The sequence below is a fragment of the Medicago sativa genome, chromosome 6 (genome assembly GCF_051527215.1).
Source record: "Medicago sativa cultivar Bolivia chromosome 6, Bolivia_mono, whole genome shotgun sequence".
Classification (NCBI taxonomy): Eukaryota; Viridiplantae; Streptophyta; class Magnoliopsida; order Fabales; family Fabaceae; genus Medicago; species Medicago sativa.
This window is the reverse complement of record NC_140754.1, coordinates 15,991,630-16,008,516: the sequence shown is the minus strand read 5'-3', so window position 1 is coordinate 16,008,516 and position 16,887 is coordinate 15,991,630.

Genomic DNA, 16,887 nt, shown 5'->3' with positions numbered 1-16,887 from the left:
TCAAACATATTGTCCGAAAGTTGTTGGTAATTTTATGGTTTTTTTAAGGAGTTAAAAAAATGACACCACATAATGAACCAAAATCTAAGCGTGTTTGTTTCAAAGTAAGAAATTACATTCCTTGAAATGATATTCCTAGGAATGATATTTCTAGGAATAACATTCCAACTCATCTGTTTGTTAAAAATTTAGATTTCATGGAAATGTTTTAGAAATTATTTAGTTAAAAAGATAAAAATGAAAATAAACGTGAGTGGTAGTGGGAAGTTATGGCAAGCTGAGTTCTATTCTCATGAGAATGTTAGATTCTCATCCTTTAAGCATGGGAATAACAATAGAAGAAATTATGTGCAAATAACATTCCTGGGAACAAATTTTCAAAACTTGAAACAAACATGGGAATGTTGCATTTCCAATGTCACATTCCCGGGAATCATATTACAAACCTTGAAACAAACACACCCTAAGTCATCAGGTATATTGGTCATCTCACTTATATGTTGTTTAACATCTACTTTTGCATCCAATGTGGAACTTTAACTCACATTTGATATATTAACATCTCTCCCTTAACTATGAGACTCTTTGCGACCCTGATATAGAGACATAACAATATAATGTTAGACGGATGCACGACATGCTAAAAAAGGTAGGTTGATGTCGGTTTCATGCAAATGGTTTTTTTCCCTTTCTTTCATGAGAAACAATGGATTAAGCAAATGAAATCCAAAAAGGAAGAAAACAGTTCATCATAATGTAACGAATTTCGCGGGAGCGTAAACTGAGTTGCATAATCACATTAGACTAAGAGAAACTACTCAAGCGAGATTAACATCACATCTTCATTCAAATCCTAAAGGAATTGGATTTATGGATCATCTCACTTATATGTTTGTCACTATATTAATTCTCTTGCATCCAATCTGAAAGTTTAACTCATATAAGACATATTAACATCTTTCCCTTTAAGTGTGAGACTCTTCCCTTCTATGATTTGGTAACAAAGCGAAATAAAATTAGATGAAGACATATCATGGTAAAGAAGGTGGGTTGGTGGTGATTTGATGGAGGTAGGTTTATGTTCCTTTCTTTCATGAGAAGTTATGAAATAAATTAGAAAAGGAGTGAAGATAAAAAAAAAATTGAACATGAGAGAAATGATAAGGAAAATAAGGAGTGTGTGCTTTTCTATGAGCGTGTAAGGAATAGAGTGAATTGCCTATAATTTTACTGGTTTGATTAAGGAGTTGGAGATTTTTTAGTAAATATTTAACCAAAAAATTAGACTAACTAAAAAAACGCAACATTATTTTAAAATTTCTAATAAGCATTTATTTTGTCAATTCAACAACACACATATGCTTATTTCCTTTGTCAAATTTCACCAAAGAATAAAAGTGAAGGAATTTGAAGTAGTTGAGGTTGAATAAAAAATATAGCATGAAAGAGAATAACATCCAATAACTAAATTTTAAGATAATAAAAAATAAGCAATTGACAACCGAAAACTAACAAAATAAATTATCATATTGTTGGGATTTCCAGGAGATTTTTTACCGGGTTGGATGATTGTATTAGGTCAATAGCAACCATACAAATGAGATTGACACCACAACTTCACATGAAACCTTAAGACATTAGGTATTTTGGTCATCTGACTTATATGTTGCTGAAAATCTACTCTTCCATCCAATGTTAACGTTAACTCACATTTGACACATAAACATATCCTAATCAATTGTGCATCTATCTACATCCATAATTATGTTACGTAATCAAATAAGGTCAAAATTAGACACAACATGTTCAAACAAGTTGAATGATGATGATTTCATGAAGGAAGGTTTATATTCCTTTCATCTACTAGAATAGAGAAAGGAAACTAGAAAGAAAAATAAAACAAATATCAAAAAAAAAAAATTAACATGAGAGAAAAATTAAGGTGAAAAATATGTACTGTGTGTTTTATCCGTGAGAGTACATAAAATAGATTGAATTATCGGTAATTATGTGGTTTTGTTGAAGGAGTTGAAAATTTTTGGGTAATTATTACCAAAAAATTAGACTTAATTAAAAAAATGTTGTATCATTTTAAAATTTCTAATAAACATGTATTTTGTAAACTCATCATAACACATGTGCATTTTCCATTGTCACACCCCATCATAGACCATATGTGAAGGAGTTTGAAAAAATAGAGGTTGAATAGAAGAATAGAATGAAAGCGATTGACATCCACAAATGAAGTTTTATCCAAAAAAACGGTTAATTAAGTAAATGTTTCCTATAAATATAAAGATTTTTTTTAGTTTCTTGAAAAAAAAATTGCATATTTTTAATCGTTGTAACTTTTTTATTTGGCATTTTTAGGGACCAAAAACACGGAATGGAAATTTTACAGGGACTAAGAATGCTGATAAAAAAACTTGACAAAGACTAAAACTGCTGACGAATTTTTTTACAATAACTAAAAAGTGCGATTTATTTCATGAGTATAGAGAAAATGAACGAGAAAAAGAAATAAATAAAAAAGGAATTTTAACATGAGGGAAATGATAAGGAAAAAATGAGTGTGTGCTTTTACCGTGAGAGTATATGGAATAATGTGAGTTGCTGGTAATTTTGCGGGATTGTTGAAGAATTAGGAGTTTTGGGGTAATTATTTTACGACAAATTAGACTCAATTAAAGAATCGCAACATCAATTTAATTTTTTTAATAAGTATGTTTTTGTCAACTCAGTGGAACACATGCATTTTTCCATTGTTAGATTCTACAAAAGACCAAAAGTGAAGGAATTTGAAATAAGGGAGGTTGAATAAAAAAAATAGCATGGAAGCGAATGGCGTTCAATAATCAAAATTTAGGATAAATTTTTTTAAAAAATGACATATAAAAGCTAACAAAACAATTCATCATAACTTTGAGACTTCCAAGGGATCTTACACTGAGTTTTATCACCATATTAGACTAAGAGATACCATACAAGTGAGATGGATATCACATATTCACACAAAACCTTAAGCCAGTAGTATGTATATGAGTCATCTCACTTATATGTTATTCAAAATCAACTCTTCTATATCCACTATAGAATTCTAACTCACACTTGACACATTAACATCTTTTATTCAAGTTTGTAACTCTCTGTGTCCATAATTACGTGACATAGTCAAATAATATCAAATGAAGACAACATATGTTTAAAAAGGTTGGTTAGTGATGGTTTCATTGAGGGAGGTTTATATTCATTTCTCACATGAGAAGAGAGAAAGGAAATTAGAAGTAAAAAAAAAAGATACGAAAAAAGGATTTGAACATGGGAGAAGATAAGGGAAAAAACTAATCATTGTGTGTTTTGTTTGTGAAGGTATAGAAAACAGTGTGAGTTGTATGATAAATCTATGATTTTACTAAAGGAGTTGGTGATTTTTTGGACAACTATTTTACCAAAAATTTAGATTCAATTAAAAAAACACCGCATATTTTTAAATATCTAATAAGCATATAATTATCAACCCAACATAACACATTGACATTTTTTCATTATCATTTACCACAAACGGCCAAAAGTAAATAAATTTGAAATAATTGAGGTTGAATGAAAAATTCACAAGAAAGAGAATGACATTCAAAAACTAAATTTTAAGATTGAAAAGTTAAAGACTTAATTGCAGATTTAGTCCCATATTTTCCGCAACTCATGAATTGGTCCGTTCATTTTAAAATCACTCAGCTTCACTGCTAGGAAAAGCAAAATTAGGGAAGAAAATTAGTGACAGAAAAAATCAAATCCCTCATAAATTCCTTGGTCGCAAAATTTAGTAACAGAATCAGAGAGGGATTTCATGTTATCCCTCACTAATTTTTGTTTTTTTAGTGGTATTTTGGTCCCTTTCTGCTATTTTTAGACTAAAAAACAATGATGTGACATATTTTAGATGACCTTGCATTTAGTCTGATGATGTAGAATGATCAATACCCATGTAATTACATGAAAACTCCTTTAAAGTTTTAATTTAAATATGACATATCACCATTTTTAAGTTCAAAAATCTGAAAGAGGCACCAAGACCGTGTAATTTTGAAATGGAAGGACAATTTCCGTGAGTGAGTGAAAATAGAAGAACCAAAACAGTAATTAAGCCAAAATTAAAATAATGACATCCAAAAACTAAAAAAACAGTTCATCATATTGTTGTGAGTTTCGGGGGATCCTACATTGAGTTTGATCATCACGTTAGATTAAAAGAAACCAAACAAGTGATTAGACACCACATCTTCACCCTAAAGCTTAAAGTAGTAGGTATATGAGTCATATAACTTATATGTTGTTCAACATCTACTTCAATTTAATATTAAAATTAAATAAATGACATCCAAAAACTAACAAAACAGTTCATCATAATGTTCAGAGTTCAGTAACAAAAGAAAAAGGTCCAGAGTTCTGATGGTGACTACAATGAGTTGGATCATCAAATTAGGTTAAGGTTAACCATACAATTCACAGCACATCATCATCCAAAATCTTAGTGTATGAGGTATATCGATCATCTCACTTATATGTTTCTTAACATTTATTTTTGCATCTAATGTGGGACTTTAAGTCAAAATGGACACATTAACATATCTTCCTTAAGTGTAAGACTCTTTGTGTTTGTGATATGGTGACATAGTAAAGTAAGATCACACGTAGGCACAATATTGTAGAAAAGGTGGGTTGATCATGGTTTCATGGATGAAGATTCATTATGTTCCCATGTTTCATTAAGTGAGAGAAAGAAAAGTAGGAAAAAAAATATAATTTTTTTTTGAACATGAGACAAATGATACGAGAAAAAAGAAGCGTGTTTTGTCCATGGTAATATTAGAAATAGAGTTAATGGTAATTTTTTGGGTTATTTGAAGGAATTAGAGATTTATGAGTAATTATTTCATCAAAATTATAGTCAATAAAAAAACGTTCACATTAATTTAAAATATCTAATAAACATATACTACAACTAAACATAACACATATGTATTTTTCATTGTCAGATCGTTCTAAAAACCCTAAGTGAAAGTACTTGAAATGTAGAGGTTGGATAAAAAAAATTGCATGAAAGGGAACAACATCCAAAAACTTATATTTAATATAAAAAATTAAGCAATTAAAAACTAAAAAAAGTTCATTATAATGTTCAAAGTTCTGAGGGAGCCTATAATGGGTTTGAGCATCATATTTGACTACGAAAAAAATCCTGCAAGTTAGATTGACACCATATCTTTACCCTAAAAGCTTAAGACATTAGATGTATTAGTCTTCCCACCTATATGTTGTTCAATATATACTATTTCATTCAATCTATAATTTTAACTCACACATGATACATTAACATCTCTTCCTTATATGTAAGACTCTCTGTATATCTGATATGGTGTGATAGTCAAATGAGGTCAGAGGCACAACATGGTAAAAATGTGGGTTGGTGGCGGTTACATATATGAATGTTTTTGTTTGTTTTTTTCATGAGAAGATATAAAGTAAATTAGAAAAAGAAATAAGATAAAAAAAGGAATTTGAACACGAGAAAAAAGATAAGTGAAAAAATTAAGGAGTGCGTGTTTTATCCGTGATGATATAGAAAATAGAGTGAGTTGCATGTAATTATATAGATTTGTAAAAGGTGTTAGAGATTACTGAGTAATTATGTTACCAAAGTATTAGTCTCATTAAAAAACATCAATTTAAAATGTCTAATAAACATGTATTTTGTAAACTCAGCATAACACATCTATATTTTTCCATTGTCATATCCCACCAAAAACCTAAAGTGAAGGAATTAGAAATAACAGAGGTTGAATAAAAAAAACTGGTATGAAAGTGAATGACGAACTAAAATTCAAACCAAAAGAATTCAATGACACTCAGAAACTAACAAAATAAATCATCATAATATTAGGACTTATGCGGGAGTCTACAATTGATTGTATCATCACATTGGGCTAAGACTAACTACACTACTGAAATTGACATCACATCTTCTCCTGAAGTCTTAAACAATTAGATATATGGGTTACCTCACTTATATGTTTCTTTACATAAACTATTTCATACAAAGTGAAATTTTTACTAACACTTGACACAATATCTGTGTTCCATCACCAAGAACTTCTCCTCCGCAATGTTAAACATAAATAACATACCATCGTTGGATTTTCTGGAGGAGCCAGCACCGGTCGTTGTTTCATGCTTAAGTATTAGTTTTTTTCCCTCTTATTAGTTAATAAACCTTCGTTGTTTTATCCCATGTTTGAATTTAACTGACACTAGATACATCATAATATTGTCTCCCTCAACTATGACAAAATTCTAGCCCGTGCTTGGCACGGGTGTCCATACTAGTATACGTTAAAAGGAAAAAATCATGACTCTCTTTGTATTTATGGCAAAATGATAATATGATTGACGTCGAATCATTGCGAGATACATAATTATCTTTCTTTTTTAAACTGATATCAATTAGAGAAATGATATTTGTACAACCATTTTGTGACAACTTTTAGACAACTTTCTCTCTCATACTCACATTATATTCTTACTCTCTCTCATCATTTTTCTCTCTTCATTGTTTTTGACCAATAAGAGGAGAGAAAAAGAAGGTTGTCATAAAAGTTGTACCAAATGGTTGTTCAAATATCATTGCTCTATCAATTAATTCATTATCTAATTTTAAATGGGATACCTTGACTGTATGAAATTTATTTTCTAATTTGTGACCACGTCTCTTTTCTTATTTTGAACAAATACTTATAATTAAGAAGATAGAACTCACTTCAACATAATCAGAGCATAGACATTCGAAAACGAAGATAGTGAAACAACGGCGATTGGAAGGAGACGGAGAGATTGAGTTATTGACAGCGACAATGAGAGAAAGTGACGATAACTCCAAATACGTGGGAGGAGATTGACCGTGTGGGAGGATCGGACAGTCTGGTTTTCACCATATGGTTGGGGTGTAAACATATCACAAGTGACAAATACATGTTTGACCTCCAGAATAGGATAAAAACATGTTAGGATATATGGAGTTGAATAGAGATAGGATTAGATATGGATGGGATAATTATTTATCATATCATGTGTTTGATGCGCGCATAACAACAAATAGGATAAGGATGTGATAGGATAAATGTCATAATTAAATGATAAAATTACCCTGATACTCAATTACATTTTTTAACATATTTTCATATTATACGAGAAAAGGAAGAATCTATAAAAAAAAAATAGAAATCCATCAAAAAGAAGAAGAATTGAAATTGATAAGAAAAACGAAAAACAAAATGAAATCGATAAAAAGAAAAGGATGAATCAAATAGGAAAATAAAAAGGAAGAGAAATCTATAAAGAAAGTAGATGACAATTAGAAATCGATACAATAAAGAAGAGGACACGAAAATTATCCAATGGACTAACTAGTTACAATTAAATAACTTAATGAACGTAAGTGGTACTAAAAAACTTAAAGGAACAACTTGTTATAATTAAATAACTTAAAGGACCTCTAGTGTAATTTAGCCAAGAAAAAAATCATGGCTCTCTTTGTATTTATGGCAAAAATAATAACATGATTGACGTCGATTCAATACGAGTTACATAATTATCTTTAGGGATAGATGTGTTTTACCCAACTACAGATTTCCATAACCTGTTTTTGGGTTATTTTTGGGTTGTTTTCTTTCTTTTCACGCTTTCTGTTTTATTTTGGAGGGTTTTGGCCTAGTCCCCCCTCCTTTGTATTTTTCCCCCTATTTTTTAATAAAATTTTAGAGTTTACCGGTATAGGATGGAAGTTTCTCGGGGTGTCAACCTAGTTTGGATGTCGATGTTGGCTCTTGATGCATGTCCACTCTCCTTGCTTATAAAAAAACACAATTATCTTCCTTTTTTAAACTGATATCAATTAATTCATTATCTCATTTTAAATGGGATATCGTGACTATGTGAAATTTATTGTCTAATTTGTGACCTTGCCCCTTTTCTCATTTTCAACAAATACTTATAATCCACTCTAGTTCTAAAATTAAGAAGATAGAGCTCACCTTCAACTGAATCAGAGTAGAAGCATTCGACAACGAAGATAGTAAAGCAAGGCGATTGGGAGGAGATGGAGATACTGAGTTATTGACAACGACAACGAGAGAAGGTGATGACGACTCTGAACATGTGGTAGGAGATTGACCGTGAGGGAGGATCAGATTGTCTTAATAAAATGAAGTTGGTCTCGTTAATTCTTGGGAGGGGCGTGTGGGAGGATAAGATTGTCTTAATAAAATGAAGTTGGTCTCATTAATTCTTGAGAGGGGCCTTAGACAAAGAGATTCTATATCACCCTATTTCTTGTGTGCGCTAAAGACCTTGAATTTTGCTCTCCACCCAGCACATTTTGCTTGCACCCTGCAGCCATGCCAAAATTACCCTTGCGCAAGTTAACTCACGCTGCGCAATTTAACTCACGCCGCGCAAGTTAACTCACGCCGCGCAAGTTAACTCACGCAATGTTCCTGTTTTCGTACAAAACCCATTAGTCCGAACTCCAACCACCATTTTCTTTCCCTCCACCTTCAAAAACCCAAAAAGTGCGATTTTTTGGGTGAAAATCATCATCTCAAATCATTGCAAATCGTCAGGAAGCAAGTTTCTATGCTCATCAAGCATCAAATATCAGGTATTGTACCATCTAAACTCATCTCATTTTGCTGGTTTTCCTGCATTTAATGCACATCAGTACAACATTAAATGTTGTTCTGATATATCAGTAGTGCGTGAGTTAACTCGCGCAAGTGTAATACATTGCGTGAGTTAACTCACGTAGTGCTTTAATACATACATGACTATGTGTGAGTTAACATGCGCATAGTTTTACTCTTGCGCATCTTAAGTCACGCAATGTTACTTAACTAACGCATAGTATTACACTTGCGCAAGGGCAAAATTGGCATGGCTGCAGGGTGCGAGCAAAACGTGCTGGGTGGAGAGCAAAATTCAAAGACCTTTCTTCCTTTGTGAGTATCCATGACATTAAGATTTGGAGGTGGGCCCTTGTGGTCTCTCATTTGGCATCGAGGATAAAATGTTTTAATATAGAGGAAGAATAAGATGAGCTTAAATAGACACTTTATATTAGGTTAACTAATCAGAATTGGATTAATTAAGATATAATATGATGGTTTATCTTATCATGTCTTTTTAATCATCAAACGAACCCTAAATGTGCTAAAACAACATATTAGTCATGGGAATAAAGTATAATAATGTTAAATATTTTTTTTAACAAAATAATGTTAAATAATTTATTGAAGAGTACAAAAGTCTTCTTATTTTACTCATAGTACTCAAATTCAAAACTTTTGGAGGGAAACCAAACTCTACAGTTTCATATCAAAAGATTGGGTCCGTCTTCTTTAACTTAGGGGTTACAATTTAGAGAATAACTAGACCTTGCACCCGTGCTGCCGCACGGGTCATATTGATGGCAAACAAAATATTCAATTATACTGTTAATTCATAATCTATTTGTGCAAATACAATGTTAAAAATAATAATACAACTTAAAAAAAGGGAACAAATCATGCTGGTACATTACGAAAAATTTCTTTGTAAACAACATTGTATTTAGGATGATTTGAATGATGCAAAAATTCGCCGCAATCTAAAATATGAGAACCATCTCCACCATATACTAACAAATACAGGTGTTTCATTTGTTGAAACTGACATTAAATATATGGTAGTTTGTTCGCAAAGATTAGTTTTCGAATAGTTGTTCGAAACGAATATCTTAATCATTTTGGATACTCGCCGCTACATACGGAAACATAGAATTATGGTTTGAATAATAACTAATTTGAGATCAGTTATGAATTGACTATGGGTAGATGTCGAAAAATTTCCTTTCCAGGAGAAAAAAGGCAAAGTTTATTTGAATGCATTTTGTGCCTTGTAACTGCAATCTTGGTTTAACAGTCACCGCAATTTAAGATATTAGATGCACTGATGGATAAGATAACATGGTTTCTTAGATTATCTTGCAGTGAATAATTGCATCAGTTCTTGCTTCTTGAAAAATTAGAATATTAGCTATACGTAACAGATATGAAGTTATGATTGATGGTAATAATGTCATAAGCAATGAGATTATAATAAGGTACGTTGTTCATAGAAGGTTGTTGTAACAGCCCGATTTTCGCTAGTTTTATTTTATTATTTATTTATGTGTGATATATGTGCTCTTATGTGATTATTTGCCTTTGTGTGTATTTTTGGTTGGGAATTGTAGAATTCGGTGTAGAAGGGTATTTTAGTCATTTTGGACTTAGGGGCATTTTGGTCATTTTGAGAGCAGGGGTAATTTCGTAATTTTGGATGAGGATTATTTTTAGTGCTTAGTAAGAGTATTATTTTACCAAGTTACTAGAGAGGGGGTAGTAATTATTTTAATTACCATTAAGTGACTGTTAGTGTTATAAATTACCATTAAGTGAGTAGTGACAATTTGGGTGTTAGGATAGAAATGGGTTAGGCCCATTAAGGTTTGAGAGATAAGCCCAATTGAGTAGAGTATGTATATAAACTCTAGTTGTTGGTAAAACAAGGTTTTACAAACATTATTCATTTCATTTCATTTGAGAAGAGATAGAGGCTAGAGAGAAGAACAACAACAAGGGTTAGAAGGCAAAGAGGGGATTCAACATCTAGGAGCAAAATTGAAGCTTGGGTTAGAGAATCTTGGTGTTAGAGGTAAGAGGGTTAGATTTCAACCATAATTCACATCTTTTTCTCTTTACCCATTTTTGTGAAATTGTTGAATTGAACCTAATTGCTTTCAAATTCGTGTTCATGTTTTGATGCAATGTTTGAGTATGTAATTTGAATGTTAATTGAGTTGTTAGTGATGAAATTACATGCTCAAGTGGTGGTTATATGTATACTTTGCATTTTTGTCCAAAAATGGTGATATGAGATGTTGTTGTGATGAATTGTTGGTGAATTCATGATGTTTAGCTGCTGTTGTTGTTGATAGATGTTGTTGTTGATGATTAAAACATTGGGTAATCATAATTGGAGAGTTTGATATGACTTTGTGTTGTTTTTGAATATTTGATGAAAAATGGGTCAAATGATGATTTTTGTTAAGAGAATGTTTTGGGGCAAATTTTATATGGAATTGAGTGTCTTTTCATGTTTAGAAATGTTTAGACAAACTTTGGGATCAAATTTGGGCATTGGGAAGTCAAAATTGGGGTTTTGGGGTGAAAATGGGGTTTTTCCCGAGAGGAACTGTCATAACTCGCAATGGCGAGTAAAGTTATTTAATTCCTCAATGATTCAGTTACTCTCAATTTCACAACAAATCATCTAATACCATAAAAGATAAAGAATCACAGACAAAACAATAGTTGTAACAAATAAAAGCTAAAAAAAAAAAAACTTAAATATAGATGATAGCAGCAGAAGAGGCATAGGTCTGTTTTCATAACCGCAACCACCACCTGAATTCTTCAACCTACAGTGGGAAGGGTGAATTTCGTGTTTGTGATTGTGATTTCAGGTGATGCAATTTCACAAAGGTGGGGTCGAAAATTAGGGTTTTCCAACACTTATTTACATACCTGAATCGAAGAAAAGATCTTATAGGAAGAAACGAAAGTACATCAAGGATGAGATCGCTAGAGAGGATCGAGGGGACTGCCGGCGACGGAGTCATTGTCATGGCGGTGATGGTAATGACGAGATGAAAATTGACCGCGACGATGGTTTGTTAACGGTGACGACGGTGACGGTTGAATAGTGATGATTTTTTGGTTACTGCACTGATGGTGTGGATAATGAATGGTGATAGTGAACGGAGAAGTGAGAGAGAGGGAGATGGAACAATAAAAAAAAATGGTGTATTGAAGTTGAAAAAAAAGAGATGACACAGATAAAGTAAAAGAGATGGTTTATTTCAATTTTCATATATAAGCATCAGATTGACTATATCATTAGTTGTCGACATGTTTAAACAATGAACAAATTTTTGAAAAAAAGTTATTGTATGAAGGGAAAAAATGGTTGAAAATCACAAACTTTTGGGTTTAGATTGCGAAGGAGAAAAAAGGGTTCAAAACCGTTTGGAAAGAAAGGAAAAAGAATTAATTGGTTTTTAGAAAAGGGAGTTTAATGTTGGATATCATGTAGTGGAAGCCAAATGATATCACAAAAACAGTAAGTGGCTTGGTGGTCAAAATACTTTGAAGTAACCAATATGTCATGGGATCGAATCTTTGGAGAGAATTTTTTCGATATCGAATCTCTTTGGAGAGAATTTTTCATGGGATCGAATCTCTTTGGAGAGAATTTTTTCATGGGATCGAATCTTTGGAGAGAATTTTTTTCATATATATTTTTCAAAACCCTCAAAAAAGGCAGGAGGACACAAAGGTAATTGTGAGATATAAATTAGGTTTAGGGTTTTCATATTAGGCATGCATTGTGAACCTTCGTATTATTATATATTAAGAATAGTGAATTAAACTTTTAGGGTATAAAAAACATAATTTTAAGAACCAGTCAAAAATTGTTGATCAAAGGTTTTTTTTTGTTAAGATCAAAGGTTTTTTTTTATTGTTGATCAAAGGATTTTTTTTATTTTAGGGGGTGTATTGAATTAAGATTTCAAAGGATTTTAAAAGACCTTTTAATGATAAAAAAATCTTGTGGTATTCAATCAAGATTTTTTTGGAATATAAATAAATCTCATGGTATTCAATCAAGACAATCAAGATTTTTTCTTGAGGACAACCAAATCTCATGGTATTCAATCAAGATTTGTACCAATTTATATAATGTCTATAGGTATTCCAAAATATGTAGATTTTAATGGATATTCTTTTGTATAGTGGATTTTGTGAGACTTTTTAGTTGAAAATACACATGACAAGCTCATTCAACAATCTCACAAAAAACCTTGAGACTATTTGAGACATCCATAACTTTTGTTTTGTCTTTGTCTCATACCCCCACAATCATAGCCTCTGCTTATTATTATTCCTTGATCATTTATATTATTGTTTCTCATTGTTGTTATTCACGTTCCATTCAAGGAAAAAGTTGCTATCCATGTTACATATAGCCAATTTTGTTCACGTTACATGCTACAACTTCATAAGTGTAAAGTTATTTTTGTGTATTGGATTGGGATTTTGAAAGATTGTTTTGGCAAAAAAAAATCTTAAAGATTTTATAAGACTTTGTGTGTGATTGTATTGATTTTGTAGGATTTTAAAAGACTTTGTTAAAAAGACTTGTCACAATCAGGATTTTTAAGTCAGGATTTGAATGGATTTATAACATAAACTTTTAAGATTTGATTTGATAAGATTGTATGATTCTTAAGAAAAATTCAATATTACAAGAGTGATTTTTTTTTTATGGAATTGACTGATGTTGGTACAACAAAATAATAGAACGTTGCCCCTTAGTTAAAAAAAAAAAAAAAGAATGTTTCCCTGTTAGTGAAAGGTAAAATAACAACAACAAAAAATATATGCGAAAAAACCAAAGAATAATAATAAATTAGAAAAACAAATTAACTTAAAAAATAACTTTATGAAGCTGTAGCATGTAACGTGAACAAAATTGGCTATATGTAACATGGACAGCAACTTTGTTCTTGAATGGAACGTAAACAACAACAATAAGAAACAATAATATAAACGATCAAGGAATAATAATAAGTAGAGGCTATGATTGTGGGGGTATGAGACAAAGACAAAACAAAAGTTATGGATGTCTTAAATAGTCTCAAGGTTTTTTGTGAGATTGTTGAATGAGCATGTCATGTGTATTTTCAACTAAAAAGTCTCACAAAATCCACTATACAAAAGAATATCCATTAAAACCTACATATTTTTGAATACCTATAGACATTTTATAAATTGGTACAAATCTTGATTGAATACCATGAGATTTGGTTGTCCTCAAGAAAAAATCTTGATTGTCTTGATTGAATACCATGAGATTTATTTATATTCCATAAAAGTCTTGCTTGAATACCACAAGATTTTTTTATCTTTAAAAAGTCTTTTAAAATCCTTTGAAATCTTAATTCAATACACCCCCACGCAGCTTTAAAATGGATGTATCATGAAGTAAATAAGCAACAGAAGTAGAAATATAGAAAATCCAAAAAAGACAAATGGGCAAAGACTAAAAGTCAAAACTACATACTCCCTCCGGTCGCATTTATAAGCAAAAAACAGTTTTTTAGATACATTGAATGATTAATGTATTTGACCTATAAATGTGACTACATACATTAATTATTTAATGCATCTAAAAAAGTGTTTTTTGCTTATAAATGTGACCGGAGGGAGTATTAATTAAAATCCAACTATGTTGAAGAACAACCTACCAAATATTTCACTCTGACTTTGAGGGAAAACAAGCACCTTTAAGTTATTATAAGACAGCAAAGTCGTCGCCGATTCTTCATCTCTTCGTTTGCCTTCCTTCACTGCTGGGTTCAATTTTGGATTCAAAGAAACTGAAAAACAAAATAGAAACAAGAGTAAAAACAGGAACAAGAACAAAAAAATGACTCATTCACAGAATACATAAATGAAAACGACTCATTTTTGTTCTGGTAGGGATGAGAACAGAAACAAGAACAATAGAGTGAGTGAATGAACATGAACAAACATGATGAGAAGACGAACAAACCTGATGAGAAAAGAACATTAATAGTTGAGTTTGATTTAAGAACGAGAATTGGAGCAGCAAACAGTACGATGAGAAAACCAAACATGTACGATGAGAAAAGATGGAACATGAACAGAACGGTGGAAAAGCTGGAACATGAACAATACGATGACAAATCTTAACTAATGGGTTTCAATTTAATGATGATTGATTTTGATTTCAATGAAAAGGGGAAATTTTGTTGTGTTGTGTTTAGGGTTAGTGTTTTTTCGGGGTTCAAGTGAAAATAGGGAAAGAGATGAAAGGGGGTAATATTAGGGTTGAATTTCTGATGAAAAGATGTAAAAAAAAATCATTTAGGAGGGAAATTTTTAGGTTTCACTTATGATGAAAACGTGAAAGGGGAAAATTTGTTTGACACGCTCGCTCAAAGTTGAAGCTTAAGTAGTATAGTAATCTTTTTAGTGACCAATAAATCGGTGACTGCATAATATAAATATTTTTTTATTTTATAAATTGAGAAATTAATCGAGAGTATAGACAGTGATATTTTGGTAGCTGAAGAATCAGTTTTTAAATCAATCGCTAAATAAATTTTGTGACCGATTTATAGACCAACTTGTTTTAGTTAATTGTTTACAATAATCGGTTGTTATATCGGTCTCTACTCTGACCAATTTATTTTGGTTTCTAAATCGGTCTCTAAATGACAATTTTCTAGTAGTGAATAGGGGTTAAGCATTGTAGACCATGTTGTTTGGCTAATAGGAAATAATCACATTGTAAATACTATGTCCAATCGACTACTTTAAGGCTATTGGCTACCAGTCGACCTGTGAAAATATAAATTAAAGAATTATTTTATAGAATTAAAGAGGAGTGGAAACCGAAACTAATAATTGTAGGAAACTTACATTGTCTTCTTTGATTTGTCTATGAAATTCTTGATATTGTGGCACACTGGATACATTTTAGTTGTTTCCTAAAGATCTAACCATTGTATCCATCCATCCCCTAAACAAAGGAAATCTGGTAGATTGAACAAATTCACGCTAAGACATTGAAATCGTTCATATGCAAATACCTACAAGAAAAGATAAGCACATGAGTTGTCAAGAAACATCACTAATATAGTAGAAACCATATTGATTAACTATTATTACTAGATAAAGGTCTTTCCATTAGAGAATATGTAAAACCAACCGATGCTTTGAAATCATTTTATTGCAAACTTGTACTTGTACCATTGAATATTTTTCAACTATACTTTGTACTTATTCTAAGATATGTTCTATTGCTCGAACAGGATCATCGCTCTCATATCCCGAGTCTTGCACCTTGATTGCCACAAGCATATAAATAAGCCAACAAAGAGTGATTATTGTTAAGTGAATGGAATAAAATAAAAAATATACTTTGATCTCTTCAATGGGAAGTCTTTTGATATACAAGATATCTTCAAGACCTAAATCAGCATAGGATTTCTTTGTAATTCAAGTTTCCATAGTCTTTGGTTTATGGTCGGACCGGTTCGATCGGCCGGTCCGGTCCGAGTTTTAAAACTATGGAGGAGACTATGGAAAATGGAATTACAAACAAATTCTATGTTGATTTTGGTCTTGAATCATGTATATAAAAAGAATTCTCATTAATGTGATGCATGTATCTCTTTTACGTTATTTCATTCAACTAACAATAATCATTCTTTGTTGGATTATTTATATGCTTGTGGAAATTTGGGTGCATGTCTCGGGATACGAGAGTGATGATTATGTTCGAACAATAGAAAATAATTTTAGAATAAGTCGAGATGATGCTAGCGCATTGCTAGTTACTAATGATAATATGAGTTTCTATGACTAGATCTAGTTAAGTTGAGGAATAAGTATAAAAAAATTACATGAAGATATTTCTAAGTCGGATTTAGAGGTATGTGTCAATGCTTACATCCTTTATTTGTAGGATATATCCTTTTACCAAATAGATCTATGGTTTTTGCTTCTTTGTATTTGTCGTTGATGTGATTAAATAAGATAAACAATTATTCTAGGGAGAAACCATGAATGCAACCCTCAAATATCGAATGGGACAAGCAAGCACAAGTTTGCATTTAAGTGATCCCAAAGTGTTGGTTGGTAAGACCTTTATCTAGTAATAATA